General features: G+C 53.4%; 1 protein-coding gene across 1 annotated transcript in view; it reads left to right on the forward strand.

The window, feature by feature from the left end:
• The first annotated feature begins 734 nt into the window (after positions 1-734).
• Positions 735-14974, forward strand: part of shoc2 (SHOC2 leucine rich repeat scaffold protein) — a 135575-nt gene continuing 121335 nt past the window's right edge. The window contains exon 1 of the mRNA XM_038773845.1: positions 735-872. The gene's annotated coding sequence lies outside the window, so the exon portion shown is untranslated. The remainder of the gene's footprint in view (positions 873-14974) is intronic.

A 14974-nucleotide genomic window follows, 5' to 3' on the forward strand; every position in this document is an offset into this window, starting at 1 on the left:
AGGGTGTGGGGTATGTAAGGGGCAAGAGGGAAATGCGGAGAGGGAGCAATGGGGAGAGGTGTGAGAGGGTAGAGGTGTGAGGGGGGAATGGGGTATGTAAGGGGCAAGAGGGAAATGGATGGGAGAGGGAGCAATGGGGAGAGGTGTGAGGGGGTAGAGGTGTGAGGGGGTGTGGGGTATGTAAGGGGCAAGAGGGAAATGCGTGGCATAGGGAGCAATGGGGAGAGGTGTGAGGGGGTAGTGGGGTCTGTAAGGGGCAAGAGGGAAATGCGGGGCAGAGGGAGCGAAATGGGGGGAGGAGGGGCGCCAGCAAGGGGGGGGGGGGGGGGGGAGGAGAGGGTAGCACGCGGGGGAAGGGGAGCGTGAGGGGTGGGGGACTCAGGCAGTGGGAGCCTGCGCGCGGGCGGCGTGAGGGACCCAGGCAGCGGGAGCGTGCACGCTGGCGTGATGATCTAAGATGGCGGCGTCGCGCACGGTGGTGACGCCATGACGGCGGCTGGAGTTGTGTTGTGAGGGGGGAGGGGGCTGCGCGGCCGTTGATGTCGGAGCGTCTCCCGGAGCCCAGTCAGTGTGAGGGAGAGAGCGCGGGGGGAGCGCCCTGACAGCCAGGGCAAGGCCTCAAACCTTCCCGTATAACCATTCTTGGCCGCGGGCAAACCCCGAGCCGCTGAGGGGCCAGGAGAGGAGGAGTGGGCCGGGGGGGTGGGAAGGGAGAGGGGGGTTGGGGCCGGGATAAACCGGCTAACGGCGGGTGACGGGGCTGTCAACCGGGCCTCGGGGGAGGAGGAGGCTGATTGACCGAGCGGGGGAGGTTCGGGGGCCGCAGCAAGCCAGTCCGGCCAGAGGAGGAGGAGAGTCGGCCACTCGCTCAGGTAAAAGCAGCAAATGTCCATCGGCTGGATTTGGTGCGGGCTGGGTTAGGGGTCTGGGGCTGGCTGTGGCTGGGTTTGGGGCTTCGTTTGGTGCTGGCTGGGTTTTGGGTCTGGGGCTGGCTGTGGCTGGGTTTGGGGCTGTCTGGGTTTGGGGCGGGCTGGGTTTGGGGTCTGGGGCTGGCTGTGGCTGGGTTTGGGGCTGTCTGGGTTTGGGGCGGGCTGGGTTTGGGGTCTGGGGCTGGCTGTGGCTGGGTTTGGGGCTTCGTTTGGTGCTGGCTGGGTTTTGGGGCTGTCTGGGTTTGGGGCGGGCTGGTGCTGGGTTTGAGGCTGGGTTTGGGGCGGTCTGGTGCTGGGTTTGGGGCGGTCTGGTGCTGGATTTGGGGCGGGCTGTGGCTGAGTTTGGATCGGGCTGGATTTGTGGCTGGCTGGGTTTGGGGCAGGCTGAGTCTGGGGTTTGAGTCTGGCTGGGTCTGGGGTTTGAGTCTGGCTGGGTCTGGGGTTTGAGTCTGGCTGGGTCTGGGGTTTGAGTCTGGCTGGGTCTGGGGTTTGAGTCTGGCTGGGTCTGGGGTTTGAGTCTGGCTGGGTCTGGGGTTTGAGTCTGGCTGGGTCTGGGGTTTGAGTCTGGCTGGGTCTGGGGTTTGAGTCTGGCTGGGTCTGGGGTTTGAGTCTGGCTGGGGCTGGGGTTTGAGTCTGGCTGGGTCTGGGGTTTGAGTCTGGCTGGGGCTGGGGTTTGAGTCTGGCTGGGGCTGGGGTTTGAGTCTGGCTGGGGCTGGGGTTTGAGTCTGGCTGGGGCTGGGGTTTGAGTCTGGCTGGGGCTGGGGTTTGAGTCTGGCTGGGGCTGGGGTTTGAGTCTGGCTGGGGCTGGGGTTTGAGTCTGGCTGGGTCTGGGGTTTGAGTCTGGCTGGGTCTGGGGTTTGAGTCTGGCTGGGTCTGGGGTTTGAGTCTGGTTGGGTCTGGGGTTTGAGTCTGGCTGGGTCTGGGGTTTGAGTCTGGCTGGGTCTGGGGTTTGAGTCTGGCTGGGTCTGGGGTTTGAGTCTGGCTGGGTCTGGGGTTTGAGTCTGGCTGGGTCTGGGGTTTGAGTCTGGCTGGGTCTGGGGTTTGAGTCTGGCTGGGTCTGGGGTTTGAGTCTGGCTGGGGCTGGGGTTTGAGTCTGGCTGGGGCTGGGGTTTGAGTCTGGCTGGGGCTGGGGTTTGAGTCTGGCTGGGGCTGGGGTTTGAGTCTGGCTGGGGCTGGGGTTTGAGTCTGGCTGGGGCTGGGGTTTGAGTCTGGCTGGGGTTTGAGTCTGGCTGGGGTTTGAGTCTGGCTGGGGTTTGAGTCTGGCTGGGGTTTGAGTCTGGCTGGGGTTTGAGTCTGGCTGGGGTTTGAGTCTGGCTGGGGTTTGAGTCTGGCTGGGGCTGGGGTCTGAGTCTGGCTGGGGCTGGGGTAAGAGTCTGGCTGGGGTAAGAGTCTGGCTGGGGTAAGAGTCTGGCTGGGGCTGGGTTTAGGTCTGCCTGTGTTTGGGGCTGCTGGGTTTGGATGGGCCGTGCTGGGTTTGGGGCTGGGCGTTGTTTGGTGTGGAGGGCGAGCCTCTGTTGTGGGAACCAATAAAAGCGGAAATGCAGATTGTGCTATAAATGTGTGTGTGGGGACTGAAATATCAGGGGCTTTCTTGGGCAAACTCGGCGGCGAATCTCCCTCTTCTAAGCTGATACATTTGCTTTTAAGCAGGGCCTTTTTTGTTTATCCAGCAGGAAAAGGAGGAGTGAGGGGGCGGGCGGGGGTTTTGTCAGAGACGATTCCAAGACTTCTTCCCAACACTTCATTTCTGCACATTTATTTCCAGGACTTTGCTAGCTGTTTTTATTGGGGAGGGGGAGGGGGGGGGGGGGGAGTTGGGGACTTTGTTTTCGACGTTGCTATCTGCAGACATTCTGTTAAGGGTGAGCTGGGTTCTGACTTTGGTGGGGAGGGGGAGTGGGGTGTTCTTCTTCCTCTCCCCTCCCCCCCCCCCCCGCACCTGAGAGATTAAAAGAGAACTGACCCACTCCTCGAGTCACTTTGTTGACAAAGCACTGAAGGCAATGCAAAGCGTTGTTACACTTCACACGCAATGAGACTGTTTAGAAATGTGACTGTGTCTGCTAAGAAATGTGACTGTGTGTCTGCTGGAGTCCAGCTGTGGATTTGGATGGGAGGAAATTGTTAAATGTTTCACGTTGTACATCATGCAGCACAAAGTGACTTGGAAAGTGAGACGCCCTGTTAGTTTACGTCTCAGTGTGTGAAGTACTCGAGGGTATTGCATTAAAACCAACGCTTGCAAATTGACGTTATGTGGAATAATGAGGGGGGAGAGGGTGGTGAAATACCGTCTGCAGTTTTGTCACCCCAAGGAATTTCTCCCCTGTTTGCAAATGACCAGTTTGGAACACTGTCGTGCCATTGAACTGTTAATCTTTTGCCCCTTTAAAACCATTGCTGCAGTATGACTAGTGGGAATCCATGTAATTTTGTTGAGATCATAGTGAATTAGAGGTCATTAAATCGCTTGTTAGTTTCAGCTCCAAGTCCGAACAGCTCTTTCCCCTCCTGCACTAAACTGTGTGGTCTGAAGTGTGATGTGCCAGAAGTGGTGGTTTCATTAAAAATTGTAGTTTACTTTTTATAAATCCCGATTGAAATTCAGAAAAGCTCAAATCCTGTCATCGTTTGTTTTAATACTTTTTGGAGTCGATAGTTGGAACGTGATTGCAAAGCAGTAAGCTTATCAAAATTGTTAATTTGACATAGTAAACCACAAAGTTCCATTTTATTTATATTAATTGAGTCTACATGAGAATAATGTGTTGAACATGTGTGTTTTTATTTATGTACCTTATTTATTAAGGGGTCTTTTAAGCTCCTGTGGCTTGCCATTGTGTTCTCTGCAATCAATAAGCTTCATGCCATTTGTTGAAATTGGAATCACTCAGGATATATTGGGAGACAGTCTCCCCACTGCCTTTCAACCACACTCCTCCCAACCACCCTGACCCGTTAGACTCTGCCCTTATCAACAAATTGCACCATTGTTGCTTTCCCGCTTCAGCGGTGTTCTGGCACATTTCCCTTTAAGCAGTTTATCTTTTTTCTCCCCCTCGCTTGTCTTTCAAAATCCTCCTTCTTTGCCCCATTCCAAAATTTTCCCTGCAATGTCAAATCTCTTCCCTAGTGATTTTAGCCGCCTTGTCAACTCACTTATACGCCACTCCACCTCCCCGATCTCACGGTACTTTTTGAATCACTCTCTTTGTATAAGCTCTAGTCGGATTGTATAGCTTTTCTGCTCTTGTAGTCTCGATCACAAGAACTTCAGTCCCTTAAGTCCCTCACCACCCATCCACCCCAGACCAGTTTTCTGTGACCTGCTGGGAAAACAAGACTCCCTGGCACCACCTTTTTACAATTGGATTTTAAAATTGCCTGCGACCTAAAATACCTCCCCTCCGTTTGCCATGATTCTGCAGCTGTTGATTTCCTCATCTCATCTCTCACTTCTGACTCCCTCACCGTTCATGCCTTTTTAAAAATAAATTTAGAGTACCCAATTAATTTTTTCCAATTAAGGGGCAATTTAGCCAATCCGTGGCCAATCCACCTACCCTTCACATCTTTGGGTTGTGGGGGCGAAACCCACGCGACCACGTGGTGCTGATTAACAAGTGGGGCGGGGGGGGGGGGGGGGGGAGCTGCTCTGTGGTTAATATTTTAGTAGACTCGGGAGTGAGATATATAATTGTTAGTGGGCATGCCGGTGATTTTGGCCAATGTGTATGCACCAAATTGGGATGGCACGGAGTTCATTTAAAAGGCGCAGGCTGGGCAGCACGGTGGAGCAGTGGGTTAGCCCTGTAGCCTCACGACGCTGAGGTCCCAGTTCGATCCCAGCTCTGGATCACTGTCCGTGTGGGGTTTGCACATTCTCCCCGTGTTTGCGTGAGTTTTGCCCCCACGACCCAAAGATGTGCAGGGTAGGTGGATTGGCCACACTAAATTGCTCCTTAATTGGAAAAAAATAATTGGGTACTCTAAATTTACAAACAAAAAGGCACAGGCTTCTGATCCAAATCTTGATTCACATCAGTTAATTATGGGGGGTGCACTTAAATTATGTTCTGGATCCTAGGCTTGAGTCCCAAGCCCTTCACTACATTGGTGGTGGCAAAGGAATTGTTGGGTGTTCATGGAACAGATGGGGGCAGGCAAACCTGTGGCGATTTTGGTGTCCGAGCATGTTTTATTTTTGAGAGAATGGGGGAATGCTAGTCGTTAGCTCACCAGCTGAAGAGGCAGCCTGTCTCCTGGGAGATAGTTGAGGTTAGGGACTTGGGTGGCGGGTTGGTTTCTGCCCCAGGGAAGGTTAATTTGGTGCTTGTGGCCTTTTACCATGGACTATACAAGTCTGAGCCTCCGGAGGAGAATTTGATATTGTTACAATTTTTTGGATAGGTTGACCTTTCAGGAGGTGGAACAGGAGAGAACGCAGGGAGAAGCGCCAATTGGACTGGAGGAGATCCTGACGTGTATTTGTTTAATGCAGATTGGTAAAGCACCCAGTCTGAATGGATTCCCTGTCGAATTTCATAAACAATTTGCTGGTCTGTTGACTCCTTCGGAGGAGCAGACAGGATTTGTTATGGGCCAGCAGCTGTCAGCTAACATTGAGATTGTTGAATGTGGTATTGACACCTTCCACAGTGACCAAGCCAAAGGTGGTAATTTCAATGGATGCGGAAAAGGCATTCACCAGGATTGAGTAGGGGCGGTTTGGCTTTGGGCCAAAATTTATATCTTGGACTCGACTTTTGTACAAGGCCCCCCACTGCGAGTGTCTGAAATTGTCCTGAGCTGCTTGTACTTTCAACATCATGGACCCACTCAGCCAAGGTGGGAAATAATGGAGGTGCTCAGGGAGTTTGGCTCCTTTTCAGGGTATAAGCTAAACCTGGACAAAAGTGATTTTTTTTTCCCCTGGTGAACCCGCCGGAAAGTGGTATGGATTTGGGAGGCTGCTGTTTCGTCCAGCTGGGACTCGTTTCTGGGAATTCGGGTGGCCCATGATTTTGCCTTGCTCCATAAACTTGGTCAGTCTGGCGTGAAAGCTGATTTTGGGGAGGTGGGATGCCCTTTCTCAGACCTTGGTGGGAAGAGTACAGATGGTGAAGATGAGTATTCTCCCAAGGTTTTTGTTTCTGTTCCAATGTCTTCCAATCTTTCTTGCTAAGGCTTTCTTTGATAGGGCCAATAAGTTAATATCTCCTTTTGTTTGGGCGGGTAAGACCTCTCTGGTTCGTAGGGGTACTTAGTAGGCAATGGGAATCGGTGTAAACTCTCCGCTGGTTGGAGTCATACTGGCACAAAGGAAAAAGGTTGTGGTTGGAGGCCAATCATCTCAGCTCCAGGACATCACTACAAGAATTCCTCAGTGTCCTAGGCCTAACCATCTTCAACTGCTTCATCAATGATCTTCCTTCCTTCCTAAGGTCAGAAGTGGGGCTGTTTGCGGATGACTGTTGTTCAGCACCATTCGCAACTCCTCCAATAATGAAGCAGTCAATGTCCAAAAGCAGCAAGACCTGGACGATATCCAGGCTTCGGCTGGCAAGTAGCAAGTTACATTCGCGCCACACAGTGACCATATTCTACAAGAGAGGATCATTGCCCCATGACATTCAATGGGATTACCATTGCTGGATCTCTCCAATCAACATCCTGGGGGTTACTATTGGTCAGAAACTGAACTGGTCCATCCACATTAATACCGTGGCTACTGGGGTAGGTTAAAGGCTAGGAATCCTGTGGGAGTAACCCGCCCTTTGACCCCGCCCCCAAAGCCTGTCCACCATCTACAAGTACAAGTCATGAGTGTTTTTGAATACTTTCCACTTGCCTGGCTGAGTGCTGCTCCAAATAACACCAGAAGTTGACACTATCCAGGACAAAGCAACCCGATTGATTACTCCTCCTTTCACAAGCATTCAAACCCTCCACCACTGACAAATAGTGGCAGCCATGTGTACCATGTACAATAACTCACCAAGGTTCCTTGGACAGCCCCTTCCAAACCCATGGCCACTACCACCTAGAAGGACAAAAGAAGCAGATACCTGGGAACCCCACCCCCTAGAGGTACTCTGACTTGGAAATATATCGTTGTTCCTTCACTGTCACTGGGGCAAAATCCTGGAACTCCCTCCCTAACAGCACAGTGGGTGTGCCTATACTTCAGGGATACTGCAGCGATGCAAGAAGGCATCACCTTCTGAAGGGCAACTCGGGATGCGTAATAAATGCTGGCCTAACTAGTAACGTCCACATCGTGTAAATGAATATAAAAAAACATCAGCTGTATTACCGAGCAACTGGGTGGCAAAAATTTGAGACAATGTGCGGGGTGGTTTAAGGATCCAGAAGAGAGAGACTTCCGGTGGCTGTGATGGAGCAGTAAGCCACACATTTGGGAGCTCCCGTTTTAAAGAGATTTTTCGGCTCTTTTGAGAGCCCAAAACGGAAGTTTTTCGATGTCTCCCGGTGGGGGAAGGTGTGCTGAACGACTTTCCCTGCAGTCCATGCCTCGAACTCGGAGTGGAAAGGGGGAAAAACAGCAGCAGCTCCTCAGAAAAAACGGGGGAAGGGATCCAAGATGGCCGCCGACAGAGCTCCAGAGGAATGGAGACTCTGGGCCCAGAAACAACAAACTGATCTCCTGCGCTGCTTTAAAGAATTCAAGGATGAAGTACTGAGCTCTCTGAAGGAAACGAACAGAAGGCTGTCAGAGATTCAGTCCACCCAGGGTGCTGCCATCAAGAAGTTGCAGACGCAGGCCATTGAACGAGAGGAGGAGGCCGTGGTCCTCGTGAGTAAGGTGGAGGGGCACGAAGCACTCCACAAGAAGTGGCAGGAACGCTTCGAGGAGCTGGATCACCGCATGAGGCGGAAAAACCTGCGGATCTTGGACCTTGCAGAGGGGCAAGAGGGATCGGACCTGACAGCCTATGTGGCTGTAATGCTGAATTCGCTAGTGGGGGCCGGGTCTCTCCATCTGCCCTTGGAGCTGGAGGGAGCGCACAGGGTGCTGGCCAGGAGGCCCAAGGAAGATGAACCCCCGCGTGCGGTGCTGGTGAGGTTCCACCGGTTCAGTGATCAGGAGTGCGTGCTGCGCTGGGCCAAGAAGGTGAAGAGCAGCAATTGGGAGAATGGGGTAGTGCGGATCTACCAGGACTGGAGTGCGGAGGTGGTTAAGCGGCGGTCCGGATTTAATCGGACGAAAGAGGTGCTTTATAGAAAAAAGATAAAGTTCGGAATGTTGCAGCCCGCGCGCCTGTGGGTAACTTATTTGGACCGGCACCATTATTTCGATTCCCCGGAGGAGGCGTGGGCCTTCGTGTGGACGGAGAAACTGGACTTGAACTAGGGGTTGGGGGTTGCGAGGTCGGCTGTAAGATATTAGTGCTGGATTCTGCTGTTGCTGTGTTCTCTTTTTCTTTTGTTTTCTTGTTTTAGTACTTTTGCAATTTTGATATGGTTATTTACGGAGGGGTTGTTCTGCTATGTTTTTGTTTTTGTGCTGTGGGGCATTGTTTGGGCTGTGTATCTTGAGGGGAGGGTCGGGGGGTATGTTGTATTCTATGTCGGGTTGGGGGTATGGAGTGGGGCTGGTATTCGGGAGCTGCGTCAGAAGGGTGTGGTGGGGCAGTGCGAAAGCGCGGGCTTTCCTCTGGGTTCCCGCGCTGCGGGGCTGGGGGGTGGAGACGGGGGAGGCGGGGCCTTAACTGGTTCTTCCCCGCGCTGGAGCGGTGCCAGGAGGAGGGATAGATTGGGGGATGATCCCACTTCGGGAGGGGTCGGGCTATTGGCGGGAGTTTCCGGGGTCAGCAGAAGTTAGCTGACCCACGGAAGTACAATGGAGGACGGTTCGCGGCTGGGAGGGTTCCTAGCCTGGGGGGGAAGGGAGGGGGGGAAAGGGGAATACCGGGTTGCTGCTGGTAGGGTCAAGAAGGAGCTGGTGGGGGCTGGGGGGACAGAGGTGAGGAGTTGTCGCTATGGGGACGGAGTCGAGCAGGGGGTGCTGGCCTGGGGCGGGCAGTCGACGGGCTATGGCTAGCCGACGGGGAAGGGGGGCGGGATGTCCTCTGATCCGGTTGGTCACCTGGAATGTGAGAGGGTTGAATGGGCCGGTGAAGCGGCCGAGGGTACTGGCTCACCTGAAGGGGCTAAAGGCGGATGTGGCAATGCTTCAGGAGACCCACCTGAGGGTGGCGGACCAGGTCCGCCTGAGGAAGAGATGGGTGGGGCAGGTTTTCCACTCGGGGTTGGATGTGAGGAACCGGGGAGTGGTGATTCTGGTGGGGAAAAATGTGTTGTTTGAGGCATCGGAGGTGGTGGCGGATAAGGGGGGTAGGTATGTGATGGTTAGGGGCAGGCTACAAGGAGAGAGGGTGGTACTGGCTAGTGTGTATGCCCCAAATTGGGACGATGCGGGCTTTATGAGGCGTATGTTGGGACGGATCCCGGATCTGGAGGCGGGAGGTCTGATCATAGGGGGGGACTTTAATACCGTGTTGGATCCTTCACTGGATCGGTCCAGCTCTAGGACGGGTAGGAGGCCGGCGGCGGCCAAGGTACTGAGAGGGTTTATGGACCAGATGGGTGGGGTGGATCCATGGAGGTTTGTAAGGCCGAGGGCACGCGAGTACTCTTTCTTCTCCCACGTACATAGGGTCTACTCTCGGATAGATTTCTTCGTGGTGAGTAGGGGACTGATTCCGAGAGTGGAGGAGGACGAGTATTCGGCCATTGCAATCTCCGACCACCCTCCGCATTGGATAGAGTTGGAGATGGGGGAGGTGCGAGACCAACGTCCGTTGTGGCGGTTGGATGTGGGGTTGTTGGCGGAGGAGGAGGTGTGTAGGAGGGTCCGGGCAAGTATTGAGGGGTACCTTGAGGTGAATGATACGGGGGAGGTTCAGGTGGGGATGGTCTGGGAAGCCCCGAAGGCAGTAATTCGTGGGGAGCTGATATCCATCCGGGCACACAGGGAGAGGAGCGAGAGGAGTGAGAGGGATAGACTGGTGGGAAAGATGCTGGAGGTGGACGAGGTATGCAGAGGCACCAGAGGAGGGACTGTTGGGGGAGAGGCGCAGCCTGCAGGCTAAATTTGATTTGCTGACCACTAGAAAGGCGGAGGCACAGTGGAGGAAGGCACAAGGGGCAGTGTACGGACATGGTGAAAAGGCGAGTAGGATGCTGGCTCATCAGCTCCGTAAGCGGGATGTGGCTAAGGAGATTGCTGGAGTGAGAGACAAGAGTGGGAATGTGGTACGGAAGGGGGTAGAGGTGAATGAGGTCTTCAAGGACTTTTACGGGGAACTGTACCGGTCGGAGCCAACGGGGGAGAGGAGGGGAATGGAGAGGTTCCTTGACAGGCTTTCTTTCCCGAAGGTGCAGGAGGAGAAGGTGGAGGGGCTGGGTGCGCCGATTGAGCTGGAGGAGCTAGTTAAGGGGATCGGACAGATGCAGTCAGGGAAGGCACCGGGGCTGGATGGGTTCCCGGTGGAATTTTATAAAAAGTTTGTGGACCTAGTGGGCCCCTTGCTGGTGCGGACACTCAACGAAGTGTGGGAAGGGGGACTTTGCCCCCGACGATGTCACGGGCTCTGATCTTGTTAATTTTAAAGAAGGACAAGGACCCCCAGCAATGTGGTTCATACAGGCCCATATCTCTCCTCAACGTGGATGCTAAGGTGCTGGCAAAAATCCTGGCCACCAGGATAGAGGACTGTGCCAGGGGTTGTGCATGAGGACCAGACAGGTTTTGTGAAGGGAAGGCAGCTGAACACGAATGTGCAGAGATTGCTGAATGTCATCATGATGCCGGCGATTGAGGGGGAGGCAGAGATCGTGGTGGCGCTGGATGCGGAGAAGGCCTTCGATAGAGTGGAATGGGGGTACCTATGGGAGGTGTTGGGGAGGTTTGGATTTGGTGAAGGGTTCATTAGATGGGTAAGGCTGCTATATGAGGCCCCGATGGTGTGTGTGGCCACGAATAGGAGGAGGTCGGAGTACTTCCGGCTTTACCGAGGGACCAGGCAGGGTTGCCCCCTGTCCCCCTTGTTTGCACTGGCAATCGAGCCGCTGGCGATGGCATTGAGAGATTCAGAGAGGTGGAGAGGCTTGGTGCGAGGTGGAGAGGAACATAGGGTGTCGTTGTATGCCGACGACCTGTTACTGTATGTGGCGGACCCGGTGGGAGGGATGCCGGGAGTGATGGAGTTACTAGCCGAGTTTGGGACCTTCTCGGGTTATAAATTAAACTTAGGCAAGAGCGAGGTGTTTGTGGTGCACCCTGGAGACCAGGAGGAAGGAATTGGTAGGCTCCCGCTTAGGCGGGCAGGGGAGAGCTTTAGGTACCTGGGGGTGCAAGTGGCCAGGGACTGGGGGACTCTCCACAAGCATAACTTTACCAGACTGGTAGATCAGATGGAGGAGGAGTTTAGTAGGTGGGACATGCTGCCATTGTCATTGGCGGGGAGGGTGCAGTCCGTCAAAATGACAGTGCTTCCGAGGTTCTTGTTCCTTTTTCAGTGCCTGCCCATATTTATCCCCAGGGCCTTCTTTAGGAGAGTGACCGGCAGTATTCTGAGCTTTGTGTGGGCACATGGGACTCCGAGAGTGAGGAGGGTGTTCTTGGAGCGAGGAAGGGATAGAGGCGGGCTGGCGCTGCCCAACCTTCTGGGGTACTATTGGGCAGCCAATATGTCAATGGTGCGTAAATGGGTGATGGAGGGGGGAGGGGCGGCGTGGAAAAGAATGGAGATGGCGTCTTGTAGAGGTACGAGCCTGGGTGCCATGGTAACGGCACCGTTGCCGCTCTCCCCTAAGAGGTTTACCACGAGCCCAGTGGTGGCGGCGACCCTAAGAATCTGGGGACAGTGGAGACGGCATCGGGGGGAAACAGGAGGCTCGATGGAGGGTCCACTGGGTGGCAACCATCGGTTCATCCCGGGGAACACGGATGGGGGATTCAGGGGGTGGCAAAGGGTGGGCATCAGCAAATTGAGGGACCTGTTTATTGGCGGGAGGTTTGTGGGCCTGGGGGAACTGGAAGATAAATTTGGCCTTCCCCAGGGGAACATGTTCAGATACCTGCAGGTAAAGGCGTTTGCTAGGCGATAGGTAGAGGGATTCCCTTTGCTGCCCTCGCAATGGACGATGGACAGAGTGCTTTCGGGGGTGTGGGTAGGAGAGGGGAAGGTGTCTGACATCTATAAGGTAATGCAGGAGGTGGAGGAGTCGTCAGTGGAGGAGCTGAAGGCTAAATGGGAGGAGGAACTCGGGGAGCAGATAGGGGACAGGACTTGGGCGGAGGCCTTGGAGAGAGTCAACTCTTCCTCCTCATGTGCGAGGCTTAGTCTCATCCAATTTAAGGTGCTGCACCGGGCCCACATGTCCGGGGCTAGGATGAGTAGGTTCTTCGGGGATGAGGACAGGTGCACCAGATGTTCGGGGAGTCCTGTGAACCACGCCCATATGTTCTGGGCATGCCCAGCTCTGGAAGGGGGTGGCGGGGACGGTGTCGAGGGTGGTTGGGTCCAGGGTCAAACCAGGGTGGGGACTCGCGATTTTTGGAGTTGCGGTAGAGCCGGGAGTGCAGGAGGCGAAAGAGGCCGGTGTCCTGGCCTTTGCGTCCCTAGTAGCCCGTCGAAGGATTCTGTTCCAATGGAAGGATGTAAGTCCCCCAAGCGTGGAGACCTGGATCAGTGACATGGCGGGATTTATAAAATTGGAAAAGGTCAAATTTGCCCTGAGAGGATCAATACAAGGGTTCTATAAACGATGGCAGCCTTTTCTGGACTTCCTGGCTCAGAGATAGGTAACTGGGTCAATAGCAGCAGCAACCCGCGGGGGGGGGGGCGGGGGGGTGCATTATTGTAGTGTTTATTCTGTAACTTTATAGTGTGTTAATTTTCGTTGTTGTTAAAATGCTGGGTTGTTCATGGGGATGGGGCGAATGTATATGATTGTTAATATTATTGTTATTTTCGGTATTTTACTAAGGTGCGTCAATGTTGTATAAAATCAAAATTTCTCAATAAAAATTATTTTAAAAAAAAAGGACCCAGAAGAGATTTGTTCATAGGATCGAGCCTGAGGGCCCTTGTTACTGCTCCACCCCCTTTCTCTCTGATAAACCTTTCATTGAGCCGAGGGGTAATAGCCTCTTTGTAGATTTGGAATCCATTTTTACTTCCATTTTAAGTCAGGGTGGTCAGTGACTTGGAGGGGAAGATCCAGGTGGTGGGGTTCCCAGGTGTCTGCTTCTCTTGTCCTTCTGGATGGTAGTGGTCATGGGTTTGAAAGGTGCTGTCCAACGAACCTTGGTGAGTTATTGCAGTGCAGCTTTTCCAATGCAGAGGCAATTTAGTGTGACTAATCCACCTATCCTGCATATCTTTGGGTTGTGGGGGTGAGACCAACGCAGGCATGGGAAGAATGTGCAAACGCGACATGGACAGTGACCCGGGGCCAGGATCGAACGTGTGTTCTCCGAGCCGAGAGAGGATTTGGAAGCAATTTAGGCAACATTTTAAATTCAGCTGTGTTGGTGCCAATTTGTAGGAACCGTAGGTTTGTGCTGTCTGGTTTCGATTCAACATTCAGGACATGGACGAGGCAGGGAGTGGCTGGAGAAACTTGGGAGTATGTGTCTGGCGAGTAGGCTTTCTGGTGTAGATGAGATTTTCGAGAACAAAGAACAATACAGCACAGGAATAGGCCCTTTGGCCCTCCAAGCCTGTACCGGTCATGATACCAACCGTTGCCAAAACCCTCCTTGTGCGTTGTTCCTCTATACCCATCCTATCCATGTGTTTGTCAAGATGCTGTTAATGTTCTAGATCCCGAGAGGGGATGTATTCTGATACTTTCAGGTGGTGCGATTTAGTATGGAAGGAACTTCCTTTGATTCCCCCGCTACCGGCACCCTTGCTTATGGATAGCGACCCGACGAGCTAGCGGGAGGGAAGGATCACAGACATTTATGGGAAGTTGTTGGCAATGGAGCAGAAGTGAAGAGGAAATGGGATGATGAGCTGGGTTTGTCTTCAAGGGGAGGGGTGTGGAGTGAGGTGTTTTCATTGGGTTAACCACGTCGTGCAAGATTACGCCTGCTACTGTTCAAGGTGGTGCAGTTGCACCTGACCAGGGCACGTATGAGTGGGTTCTTCTCTGTGGTGGAGGACAGGTGTGAGCGGTGCTCTAGGGGGCCGGTGAACAGCACGTACACGTTCTGGTCCTGCCCCAAGCTTGTTAATTTTTGGGTCTCACTGTGTTAGGCATTCTGGGTGTTAAGCTGGAGCTGTGCCCGTTGGTGGCCATTTTTGGTATGACTCGCTGGGGGTGCAGGCACATGTCTTGGCCTTTGCCTCGCTAATAGCCCCGAGGCGAGTCTTGCTCAGATGGAGGTCTCCGGTGCCTCGCAAGGCTTTGACCTGGTTAGTGGACCTGATGGAATTTCTGTACCTTGAGAAGATCAAGTATACGATGAAGGGGGTCAGCAAACTGGTTTTACTGAAGGTGGCAGCCGCTTATTGCCTTTTTTTCAGGGAGCTGGTTACCATCAGCTGTTGTGGGGAGGGGCAGGGGGTGGCGGTCAGTCTATTAGAGAATCTTTGAGGGAGGGTTTGGCAGGTTAGTTTTGGTATAAAACTGGGTAGGGATTTGTTGTGTTGGGGTTATTTTCGTAATATTGAACATTTTGTTTGAAGAAAAGTATTTTTAGAAACTGAACCATGACTATTGCAATGCCCTTTTGAACAGCCTCCCATCCTCTTTAAAGGCCTTTAGACCGTGGCTCACCCAGGGTGGCGCAGTGGTTAGCACTGCCTCACGGCGCTGAGGAACCGGGTCACTGTCCATATGGAGTTTACACATTCCCCCCTGTGACTGCGTGGGTCTCACCCCCACAATCCAAATATATGCTGGGAAGGTGCATCGTTCATGCTAAATTGCCCCTCAATTGGAAAGAAAAGAATTAGGTACTCTAAATTTATATTAAAAAATAAACCTTGGGTCACCCAAATAGC

This window comes from Scyliorhinus canicula, chromosome 16 (genome assembly GCF_902713615.1).
Source record: "Scyliorhinus canicula chromosome 16, sScyCan1.1, whole genome shotgun sequence".
In the NCBI taxonomy this organism is placed as follows: Eukaryota; Metazoa; Chordata; class Chondrichthyes; order Carcharhiniformes; family Scyliorhinidae; genus Scyliorhinus; species Scyliorhinus canicula.